Raw genomic sequence first — 10,284 nt, forward strand, 5'->3', positions numbered from 1 at the left:
ATAATATTCTGTAAGGGTTTGAGGAACCAAATTAGCCAAAGCTTAATAATTATGATTTGAATTTCTAGCATACGTCACTGTGTAATCTCTAACAACTTTCTGTTTAATATGTGACTTTGTTTTGCGTTCGTTGTTTTTCGGTCTTTGCTAATCCCTGAAATTGTGCTTTCACTTGTGCATCTGTAAATAAAACGGTAAGCAGATTTTTATTGTCCATTTCTGTCGTATGTTGTGGCCCCACTTTATGGGTTGTGACATTCTGAAATACACTTTGGCCACAAGTGGTCATGTGACAATGTATAAGGCCCTCTGTGAGTAAATGTGTGTGTGTGAAAGTGAGTGTGTGTGTGTGTGTGTGTGTGTGTGTTTGAAAGGGGAGAGAGGGAAAGAAAGAGGGAATGTTCTCCGTTGGTTCTCAGTGCAGATGCTTCCTGTTGTGCTGAAAATGGAGCAGTTTGACAGCTTAACAAATGGCGGAAGCTACTGTTCATGAGTGTATTTCATAAAGAATAATTGAGAAAAAGAGATACATTTCATGTGCTAATATTGTTTATTCGCACTTCTGATATTTTGTCAGTTGTCACTGCACACAGCTGTGCTACAAAAGCTCTCTCAGGCAGAACAAGTGCAGTTTTAAGTGAAGTCATGCCAACAAACCACACTAAAACTGAAACCGAGAGAGTCAGATCTTCTGCTTGTGCTTGCCGCTTCACTGAGGTTACTGTAAAATTCTGCTGAACTGAACGAGCAGACAGGAAGACTTGTTTTTCTCTCTGTCCAGCATCTGTCTTTCAGCAGCAACACAATGCAGCTTTATTAAACCAGAAATGCAAATGAGCAGAACACACTCTCATCTAAAACTCACAAAGAGGAAGGCTCTTTGTGTGCTTGTCACTGCAAATACACACATCTCTCACCCTTGTCCTAGTAGAAATTAAATGAAGATTTTCCTAACTTCACACAGTATGCTTTATTAAATTCATGGACTTCCTGTTTACCCGAACGGACAATAGAAAGGGTCATGCTGCGTTTCCTGTGTTTTCACAACGTTTCTGTCAGAGTCAGACAGTACTCTGTAAAGCCTTATATTGTTGAGATTAGAAATATATGCATGTCCCTGTGTCTGCGAGTGATGTGCATGAAGCTTCCAGTAACAGCTTTCTGGCACTGTATCAGTTACTTGCTAATACTGTGGTGTGTCTGTGTGTGTGTTGCATGCATGCAAACGTCCGATTTTGCATAACTGCGTCTCCGTGTAAACCTCATTTCCTGAGCATAGGCTGACAAAAGGTGATCCCCATAAGAGATGCTTCAGAACAGAACACGAAATTCAGATGGCATATTTTCACTTTCATGCAGCAGTCATGTTTTCCTCGTGAGGTTACCAAGCTGTTGTTCTGCTTGTTCCCAACGCTTTTGAAACTATTTGATGCAAATGAGAATTACAGAATAACTTTCTAGCAGCATAAATGTTATGTATAAATATTTAGAGGTGGGCGATGGGACCAAAATCTTGGTCACCTTATTTATGAATGCAAAAGTAAGCTACTTCTTGTGAATGTGCGAGAAATCTGATTAATTTTATGCTCTACAGGTGAACAAGAAGTGTGCTTAATTGTACTGAATGCGCACTTGTAGTGCACTTCAAATAAAACATTTTTTTTTAACTGTGCTTGCAGATGATATAATATTAATTCATTTAAATGTACTTAAAGAAAGACACTTTCATGTTTCCTAACACACTTAAGTACACTTTTAAATAATTTAATAATTTTTAATAATGCAATGCTTTAAATAGCTACACTTATTTTAATGTGTTGATGTACATACTAAAGCAAGTTATGTAAGAAATAAGGTACTCGAGGCGTGCTGTACAGTTAATTACTCTGTGCCTATAACGGCGCTTTAGTCACAATACAGCCTGCCTTTTAAAGGGTTTCCACACTAAACAAATATTAAAACCAAAAATACATGTATTGATATGTTACATTTTTGAAATTCATTCCTAAAATGTTGTCCTTCCACAAAAAAAATTATAAAATAAAAATAGTACCTGACTATTGAGCTCAAATAAAAACAGACAACACGAACTGTTCTTAATGACTGTGTCATTTCATATTTTTTAACACTATATATGATATTTTCTCACACGACACATACATCAGAAGAAAGGCATGGCCTCAAAATTAAGGGTGTATGATGCAACATAAAACCAGCAAGGTCCACTCATAATTCATTACATAAATAATGAGCAGTTGATTTTGCTGAAGTACATAATACATGGATCAGTTTTGACACTATATATGTTGGTAAGGGTGTTGTGCAGTGTTGAAAGCTGTCACAGCCGTGCTTTACCGTGAATAAAACACAGCTGCTGACCAATCAGAATCAAGGACTGGACCTAACCATAATCAGCATTACATCTACAGTAAACATGTACTAAACTGCAACTAACCCTGTAATTACAAATACATTAAAGTTTCAATAATAGATATGAAAATAAAAGATATTTTAGTTTATTATAAGACACTAGCAATAATTATGAAATTACATATAAAAATAAGTCATGTGTAAATCACTCTAGCGTTCAACTTATTGCACTTCAAATTTAAACTAAATACATTTTCATTTCATTGCAATTAACATGCAGTTAAGTGACTGAAAACATTACGTTGTATTTGCACTTAAGTATATATTATATTAAAGTACAATATTTTTTATAAACAGTACTTTTTTTAAAAAGTGCGTTAAAGTAAACATCTTTACTGTAGTGACCCTGACAGCCTGGAAGTTCACAGACAACTTATAATATGTGTGTTTCTCAATAGCAGATTCATTTATACTGCATATTCAATGCCCAACACAATCCTTTTGTTACAAAATCATTCCTTTTAAGTCTTTATTACGATCTTCGTTTTCTTCCACAGTCTCTGCATCTCTTTGCTCTATGATCCATTTGCTTCTCCGTGTCTAAACTGTGGGATTGATTTTCCCCAGGTCAGTATTTTATTTCTCTGTAGCTAAATAATCCTTGTTTATTGCTCTGTATAGAGCTAATAACTCATCAGTCTGCCAGTGCGGCTGCTTTAGTTACCAATGATTATTCCAGCTCAGGCTTATTGGAAAAACGTGTCTGGGATAACATTTCTGCAAAATTAATTGCTTCCTAATTGATTCTCGCATGTTTCAGAACATGTTCAAAGTTGAATATCTATTGGGTGGCACCAAAAGTGCATTCAGTTTTATCCAAAACAGATGAACGTGAATATAGCAACTAATTAATATTAGAAATGAAATATCCAGTGAATGCCGCTGTAAGGTTAATGCTCTATCATTTTTAAACACTCTGAAACTCTGCTTCACGATGCCATTTTTTTTTTGTCTAAATGGTTCCATAAACATCTGAAGATCCCTTTCACAAAAAGATTATTTGTGGCAAGAGAAGCTTCTTCATATTCTAAAAAGGTAAGAAAGAGATGGTTCTTTATAGAACCTTTGACTGAATGGTTCTTTGTGGAGTCAAAAATAGTTCTTCTGTTGCATTGCTGTGAAGAACCTTTAAAGTAGCTTTATTTTTAAGCGCGTACCTTCACCAAACCTGCCATGAACCTGACAATAATGTTAACAAGAGCAAGCCTTGGATAAAAACACATTTGCTCATGCAAACATGCCGTTCCAGCTTGCTTCTACAAGTCACTGAAATGTTTTATTGTGACTCGTGTTTTGCTGGAACATGTGCAACACTGCACCGGGTGCGCTACCAAGCAAGTTTACTACACCAGAAAAGCCAGACATATGTGACAAAAACATCACAATGCATTCGTTTACAAATCATCCGTTATGGTAACAGAGTTTCGAGGTCTTAAACAGGGTGTGAATAAGGGCCGGGGGGTTACTGGTAAATAAATATGAAGATACATTTTTAGAGCACTGAATGATTTAAAATTGTATTTTGTCTGCCTCTGAAATGGGTCGATATCACTTGACTAGTTAAAGTAGATACTTTGCTCATTCAAAACAAATGATAAAGTTTGACCTCTTTAAATTAAAGCTGAATGTACAAAGCAACCCGGCTGAAATGTCCACGATGCTAAAATTAGTGTGGCTTATCTTTCAATCAGATGTGCATTAATGGCTCCCGGCCAGCTTTCTTTCAGAATCATCATTGTACCCCCCCCCCCCCCCTCCCCCGATGGACTCTGTGTAATCCACACTAACACAAGCTACCTAACATAGACTTGACAGGAACACAATTGTACGCTTAATTCATAAATTGCTGGTTCACATTAAATGAAAAAGATTTATCATCACCTCTCCGAACCTGTGTGGATTTATGTCTTCCGCAGAAAGAAAAACATGTTTTGGACCCCATCGACTTCCATTATATAAAAAGATAAGAAGATGTTCCATAGAAGAAAAGAGCATAGTTGTTTGAAATAATAATGAAGGTTGGTAAATGGATTTTTGGGAGGGTGAACATAACTTTAAGATCAAAAGAATAGCTAAGAAATGCTTTCAAACCCGATTTATCAGCATCACACCACGCTGGGTGTAAAGACTAGGCGAGCTCACGGAAAACACACACACGCACACTAACAGAAGTGTCAGTGTGTAACTAAAATAACCTCATAGCGTGAGAGGAGCCTCTCTCTCTCTCTCTCTCTCTCTCTGAGATAAACGCGCCTCTGTGCTTATATATCTGCTTTTGCATAATGCGTACTAACAGAAATGAGACCAGACCCCCAAAAGAGCCAATCAGATTCAGACAGTCACAGTGCTCGCTCACCTTGATGATTCAGATCTGGATCCGCAGCACATCTGTCCACATCGCTCGCGTCTTTGAAAGTTTGGAGATCCGAGCGCAGCGCTCAGTATCTGATCGTGTGGATCTGTGAATGTTTTCACTGTGTGATGAACACACGCAGCGTCTTCTGCACACTGCTCTTCATCACTCTGTGCCACAAGTGTCTTCGTCTTCAAACCCCAGAGTGTGTGAAGGAATCTCTCTCGTGATTCTGAAGCTGAAGGCGGTCCGTTAGTCGCGCTGGAGATAAAGGCGGCGCACTTCTGTCTCACCTGGGGACTGTTCTCGGTGAACTCTCGCCCTCTTCTGACGAAGGTTTGTCAAACACACTAATTTTTTTATTAGCTATTTTAAATAACCGTTTTCTATTTGAATATATCTTAAAATGTAATTTATTCCTGTGATTTCAAAGCTGAATATTTAGATTTGCTGCTCCAAAAAAAAAAAAAAAATTACTATTATTATTATTATTATGTTGAAAACAGCTGAGTAGAATTTGAATAGTATAGTGAATAATGTTACAAAAGCTTTTTATTTCAGATAAATGCTGATCTTTGGATATTTTATTCATCAAATAATCCTGAATAAAATGTACTCAACTATTTAAAATAATAATAATAATAATAATAAAACATTTATTGAACAGCAAATCATCAACATATTAGAATGGTTTCTGAAGGATCATGTGACACTGAAGACTGGAGTCATGATGCTTTGCTCACAAGAATAAATTACATAGCTAATAAAATCTAAATTCAAATTGAAAGCATTTATTTTAAATAGTTAAAAATATTTATGCAGGCTTGATGAGCAAAAGGTACTTTTTTTTAAGAAAAATGTTAAAAATCTTAATGTTCAAAAACATTTAAGAAACAAACAAACAAACAACCAAAAAAAAGTCCATAAAACCTGGCCAACACGTAAGAACAAAACACCAACAATAAGGTAAATCATATGATACTAAAATAATGCAATACAGATGCATATTAAAATAATCAAAATAAGAATAAACAGAAATGTTTAAATGTCAAAAATCTTTTATTACTAGTTTTATAGTTTATTGACATTTTTACTGTAAAATGTCCGTAAACTAAGACTAAAATGTTATTTTGGTTAACTGTACAATAAATTACCTTACCATACACAGTGAAAATTTTATTATTTCTTGCTCAAGTGTAATTTAAATTCAAAATACTGTCCAATTAGTGTTTTTGCAAGTAAAAAAACTATGAATTGTCATATTTTTATGGTGAAAAGCAATAAAACGATAATCCCAGATATTTCTTTTTTTAACATGCAATCTTTACTGCATTATTTAAGTATAACGATATATATATATCACATAATCTGTTTAAAAAAATAAATAAAATTGCAACAAACAGTGAATCTGCTTTCTTGGAGTCACTGGATGATTTCAAAAGTTAAAAAAAAGTGATAAAATTGTAATTTGTGAACAGCAGATAAAAACAAGATCAGCTGCATACACGTTTAAGAACAATCTGATCTAACACTTTACTGTGCTTTTGGCTGACGCAGCTGTTAAACCATTTAATGCAAGAAAAACCTGCTCAGTCTTGTCTCTTTCTTGGTCCATCATGTCTTAAAGTATGCCTATCAGAAAAAGCACACACTGATGCAATGTATAATTTATTAGGATCGAATTGCTGAGAATTGAATTAATTTTGATGGCAATCTGTGTACAGTATACAGCTACAAGAAGTCAGCAAACATCAGATCAGTGTCATGCTTTTAACTTTGTTTTTAGTTGTGTTGACAATACAGGGTTATATACATTTGTCTTACCTAGCATACTTTAAGCATCTAGTCACTTATAAAAAGTGAGTATTAACTCTTGGAAGTTATTAAAACAGATTAATTGCATAGCAAATGTTTGCAATGACCAAGTCAGAAGGTATTTGCAATCACTTTAGAAAAGTTATTGCTCATTGGAGGAGCAACAGTCTCAAAAACTCTTCGGCACTGCAGAAACTATTTTAAATGCCAAACACAACTGAACATTAAATATTAACTGGTATTTCCCTTTACTCAAAAAAACACATAATAACACTTCAAAATTTACTCTCCTGATCCAGCTCTGAGCATGTTAGGAACTAAAGATTCACAGCCCAGTTTCAGTTACTGACAACTCAGAAGAAAATTAATGGCAATGGCAAAGGTTAAACACATAGATTTAGTGTGTATCACAGTGGGGAAAAAATAAATTATTACAGGGAATGGGATTAAATGGAAACTAACAGTTTTAGAAAAATATATCTAATTCACTTCATATAATGCAAATATATGGGTCGTCCAAAAATGACACTTTCAAAAACTACACAAAGTGAATATGACACCCCGTTAATGAATCAGTGTCTTCTTCAGTGAAACAATATTTTAAACTTGACCGTCATGTTCACTTTGTGTGGTTTCTGAAGCAGTCCTGTCCTCTTGCATTATACAGACTAAAAAATAAGATGCTTGTGTTCATCTGAGGAAAGAAAGTGATAAACATCTGGGACGCCATGAGGGTGAGTCAATGAGAGAATTCTCATTTTAAAGAGCAAGATGTGATTCAGAGGCCAGAAACATCTTCAAGACAGAAAACAAGAATGTGTGAAATTAATGAGGAGAGTCAAAGAAATAAAACATACAACATAAACGTTTTGAAAGGCCACTTTCAAACACTTGTTGTGTTTTCTGTTATTTCAGTTGGATGAGTGTTTCCTTGCTGAATCTCTTAAATAAATGTTTTTCTATCATTTACTATTCCAGGCAGTCTTTAAATATATTCTTTTTGACTTTCACAAATAATTGTGTTTATTTTTATTTCCTTACATTATAAACAAATCTAGTTTTCATCAGTTTTACACAAATGGGTCAAAAATGACCCGTATTCATGCCTGAGTGATTCTTTGCTCAATCTTTAAAAGACATGCATTTTATCATTAGTCCAGATATTACTTAAATATATATATTTTTTCCCCCACAAATCATAATGTTTATTTTTCCTTTCTTCACTTAATAAAAAAAACACAGTTTTTGTATTTCTACATCAATTTTACATAAATGGGTCAAAAATGACCCGTATAGAAACCTTTGATATTTGCTCAATTTCTTTGCAATAAGGAACATATTTACTGGATAAAACTATTCACCTGCCCCACATTTCACAACTAAACATGACTGATTTAGTATAATTGATGCATTTAGTCTTACTTTATCATTTATTACCACAGAAAGTATTTGATACAATGTGGAAAATAACTGGACATAATATTTAAATGTTAGGCTAAGGTTACATAGACCGTGAAATCTATTACCAGTGAGAGAGAAACATGTCCAGTACTATTAGCTATAGCTTGTTGTTGACACATTCTATATTAGCTAGCTAATGTTAGCTAGGTCAACAAATAAAAGTCAAAATAATGTGTGACGAGTGGGGCGGGGCCGAGTGACGTGGGAGCGAGGCCGGTGGAGTGATTGGAGATGAACTACACCTGTTCGACCCGCCGGTCTCGAGGCCCACGGAGGAGATGGAAGGATATAAAACTGGAGCGACGACAGTGAAGGACGAGAGAGGACCAGGCCTGGGCTTTTAGTTGTGTTTTGGTTTTATTTGTGCGCATCAGTCGTCCGTGAGGGGCTGGTGCGCTGTTTTGTTTATTTTGTGATTATTAAAGTTTCATTTGATTGTCCGCCGGTTCCCGCCTCCTTCTTCCCGATGATTATGGAGTTTTAATTCATTACAGTGGTGCCGAAGCCCGGGAGAAGGAGGGACGCGCTGCTGAAGATCCCTCTCCGCTGTGGTGAATCCGCGGTGCCATCGAGCAGGCGAGGAGTGTGCCGCCATGGACGCTCGAGGCGGTGGACTGGAGCGAGTTGCCGGGGACGGGCGAGCTCGCTGCCGGCCGCCCGCGATGTGGAGGGACGGCTGCCGTCCGTGAGGGAGCGGAGGAGTCGCGCCGTTCGCCAGGGGGCCGGAGCCTGCTGCCTCCGTGAAGATATCCGGAGGGGCAGGGAACGGGGGACTCCTGCCGGCTGCCCAAAACCGGAGGAGCCGTCGCCGTCCACCGGGCGGCAGAGGAGTGTCGTGCCATCCGCCGAGGGCCGTCCAGTGCCACCGCCAGGCACTGCGGAGGAGATCACCCAGCCGGTGGAGGGCCGAGCAGCCGTGCGTCTGGGAACCGGAATTTTTTTTTTTTTTTCCTCTCTCCCCTCTCTCGTCTCTGTCGCTCCTCCTTCCATCTCCTTTTCTCTCGCCTCATCTGTCCTACCCCCAGGTTCCCGCAGGTCCCCGTGAGCGGTCCCCCCCGGAGGGAGGGGGGGGAGTAGAGCGCAGTCTCAGGAGTACCCCCCGGCCTGCGAGGGGCGATGGGGGTATGTGACGAGTGGGGCGGGGCCGAGTGACGTGGGAGCGAGGCCGGTGGAGTGATTGGAGATGAACTACACCTGTTTGACCCGCCGGTCTCGAGGCCCACGGAGGAGATGGAAGGATATAAAACTGGAGCGACGACAGTGAAGGACGAGAGAGGACCAGGCCTGGGCTTTTAGTTGTGTTTTGGTTTTATTTTGTGCGCATCAGTCGTCCGTGAGGGGCTGGTGCGCTGTTTTGTTTATTTTGTGCTTATTAAAGTTTCATTTGATTGTCCGCCGGTTCCCGCCTCCTTCTTCCCGATGATTATGGAGTTTTAATTTCTTTACATAATGTTGTTATATTTAAGTATATTTAATTGCTGTCAGGCAGAAACATTGTATCTCCACATTTCATCATTTTTATTTCTTGTCATAAATCAATACTATTGGTCAACCTTTATGTCTGTCAGTGTTCATGAAAAGTAATGTATTTGGACATACAAAGTTTCTGACTGTGACAATTTATAATGAATACGGGTCATTTTAGACCCATAGCTTGTGCATCAAAGGGTTAAGTACAGTAATCAAGTAAATTTACTTAAGTATTTTACACCACTACACTGATGCTGATTCACAGGCTAAGTATCAAGGTGCATTTGGGTCCATACACTACATCCCCTCAAAACAGGTCAATCCATCTAGTAATGTTTATAGCCACCAGATGACACTGTTGCCAATACTTTGAGGTTTAAGTCTTTCCTCAGCAGCACATTCAGAGCAGCTGAGCTACCTGAAGTACAGAAGGACACAAATCCAACAGATTAAATCAAAAACCCAAAACAACGGCGGGTGAACAACAAAAAGGAAAAATTCTAAACCCCTTCTTAAAATAAACCATGGTTTTACTACAAAAAAATAAAAAAATAAAAACCTTGGTTACTATAGTTAAACCATGGTGACCACAAATTAACTATGGGTTTGCAACACTAACCATAGTTTAACTATGGTATTTGTAGTAAAACTATGATTATACAAATGGTAGTCATTACGAAAAAATTAAAAAATAAACATGGTTACTACTATTTTACTATAGAATAAAAACATGGTTATGCCTACTTTTAATAAGG

The 10,284-nt window shown here is 37.6% G+C and overlaps 1 protein-coding gene across 1 annotated transcript in view; it reads right to left on the reverse strand.

Annotated features, from left to right (window-relative positions):
* LOC132127405 (RAS guanyl-releasing protein 2-like) overlaps positions 1–4,946 on the reverse strand; it is a 31,222-nt gene extending 26,276 nt beyond the window's left edge. Inside the window, exon 1 of the mRNA XM_059539262.1 lies at positions 4,792–4,946. The gene's annotated coding sequence lies outside the window, so the exon portion shown is untranslated. The remainder of the gene's footprint in view (positions 1–4,791) is intronic.
* Positions 4,947–10,284: the final 5,338 nt, after the last annotated feature.

This window comes from Carassius carassius, chromosome 3 (genome assembly GCF_963082965.1).
Source record: "Carassius carassius chromosome 3, fCarCar2.1, whole genome shotgun sequence".
NCBI lineage: Eukaryota > Metazoa > Chordata > Actinopteri > Cypriniformes > Cyprinidae > Carassius > Carassius carassius.